At 34.9% G+C, this 2500-nt stretch overlaps 1 protein-coding gene across 3 annotated transcripts in view; it reads right to left on the bottom strand.

The window, feature by feature from the left end:
- LOC135219173 (neural cell adhesion molecule 1-like) overlaps positions 1 to 2500 on the bottom strand; it is a 321850-nt gene that overhangs the window by 58606 nt on the left and 260744 nt on the right. The window lies entirely within an intron of this gene.

Below are 2500 nucleotides of genomic sequence, written 5' to 3'. Positions count from 1 at the left end.
AACAACAACAACAACAACAACAACAACAACAACAACACAACAACAATAATAATAATAATAATAATAATAATAATAATAATAATAATAATAATAATAATAATAATAATAAAAGTAAAAAATAACTTTTAAACAATACAAAACAGACCATAGCACCGAAAATCGTTATAGCACGAATTTCTTATTTTCTTTTACAGCAAGTAATTTATGTTTTCAAAATAAGATTCAAGGAGCACTTTGATAGTTAATAAAAGAAATCTTTCTAATATGCAAAAAAAAAAAAAAAAAAAAAAAATAAATAACCGACAATTTAATGAAAATGTACGTCTCACTTTATAAGCATTCTACAGCAGGCATTGCCCATTTAAGCGGAGTTGGTTCTCACAACCGTTTTCTCCCTTCTTACCTTTGTAAGTTATAAGGATGCCTCTCCCGTCGGCCTCATAACAAAAAATTAATCTCCTTTTAAAGAGCAAAACGCCCAAAAAAGTCGAAAGCAGAATTCGTATTTAATGGTATAATGTCTAGTGAGTTTTCTTAATTACGGTTGTTACTGAAGAGGGAGATATGAGTTTTTTTTCGTTGATTTTGATAATGCACAATTAGCACAAAGAAAAAAAACCTTCAAATTAAAAAAAATATAAACAAAACTGAATTTCTCGAAGATGGCGCAAAACAGTGGAGTCACAAGGTCAACAGTTTTTGCAAAGTCCGTGTTGTTATCTTTGTCTCTTTTGTCCGTGTAGGCCATTTTCACGGTATGGCGAATTTCGCCGGGCAGAGAGAAAGTCCTGTGCGGCACTTCAAAAGAAACACCCGCACGAAAAACTTCCACATACTTCAAAAGACGTGCTGACCCAAAAGGCGCACCGGCGACCTTTAGACAAGGGAAAGATGCTCACTACGACACGCAGCATTAAGCTTCAAATGAGAAAAGTTTGTCTTTCCACAACGAGAGAGAGAGAGAGAGAGAGAGAGAGAGAGAGAGAGAGAGAGTTGCGCATCTTTAATTTTATCTCTGGCACTTTCCTTTTATAATGAGATTAGTGTAACACTTTCCGTGAAAAAAATCTTGATGTATGAAAGGGAGGAAGCAAGTTGCAGCTAGAAGTTTTTGTTTTAATATCTGGTTTTACAATGAAACTGCTGAGTAACACTAGGCGCGAACTCTCTCTCTTTTTCTACTCACACACACGCACACACACTGAGAGAGAGAGAGAGAGAGAGAGAGAGAGAGAGAGAGAATAATGCATGTATACTTTTAGAATGGTACTTTTTTAATACTGGGATTAGCACAATACAGAAACACTAAAAGTTAAACGTCATCGTGTATGTGAGACAAAAAAATATATCTTAGTTGAACCAGACCACTGAGCTGATTAACAGCTCTCCTAGCGCTGGCCCGAAGGATTAGATATTTTCACGTGGCTAGGAACCAATTGGTCACCTAGAAACGGGACCTACAGCTTATTGTGGGATCCGAACCACACTATATCGAGAAATGAATTTCTATCACCAGAAATCAATTCCTCTGATTCCGCGTTGGCCCAGACGAGAATCGAACTTCAGACCACTCCATTGGTAGCCGAGGGCGGAAACAACTCATCCAACGAGACACTATATGTATGTGAGACAAACAGGCAAAGACATCGAAACACTAAAAAAATACGGAAAAAATTCCAAAGTCACGAGGTAAATGTCTGGAGTTTCAAAATAATTAATCATTCATGTCAACATAAAGGAACAGCAAATATTCGCCACCTCATATTTTCCTATAACAATGAAATGACATAAAATTTTTTGCTTTAAGATATAATTTCGCGTTAGCATAAAATAACCATAAAGGTTAACATAAAACACCAAGCAATCATCGTCTGTATCACATTTTTTTTTTCCAAATCAATAATATCAAATTATGCTTTAATTGAACATTGAATGCTGTATTCCATTACTTCACCAAAAATATTATTTGACACAAAATGTTATGAAATTTTCTATTTCACTTAAATTGACTTTCTCAATTTTTTTCCTTGAAGTATACAGACGATATGAATGTTCTGACGTCACAATTTACCTGAATCTATCAATCAATCCATAATAAAGTATTTGCATAGTCAAATATTAGTGACAGGCGCAGAAATTCAACAGAGTTGTCTCTCCGGAAGATACAAATTAATATAAACTAACTGGTAACAAGATAAAGAAATTCTTTATGATACCGTAACTTTAAGGGGAAAAAATGAACAAGGAAAAATATAAAAGAAAGGAAAAATCGCGCCTGGAAAAGGTGTCAAGACCGAGAATTGTTGACAGCTGAAAGATTTCCAGTTTGATGTAAAATGTTTTCCGTTAGAGAAAAGATTCCGGTGTTGGGGTATCACTGCCCCCGAAAAAGGAGAGCGGAGAGGGAAAAGAAAAATATATACCGATAAAACACGTTCCTCTAATGAGAGAGAGAGATGGCTTCCACTTAAAAACACTGTTTTCTTTACTCTATTCTTTT

Source organism: Macrobrachium nipponense, chromosome 1 (assembly GCF_015104395.2).
Source record: "Macrobrachium nipponense isolate FS-2020 chromosome 1, ASM1510439v2, whole genome shotgun sequence".
In the NCBI taxonomy this organism is placed as follows: Eukaryota; Metazoa; Arthropoda; class Malacostraca; order Decapoda; family Palaemonidae; genus Macrobrachium; species Macrobrachium nipponense.
This window is presented reverse-complemented; position numbering and strand designations above follow the sequence as displayed.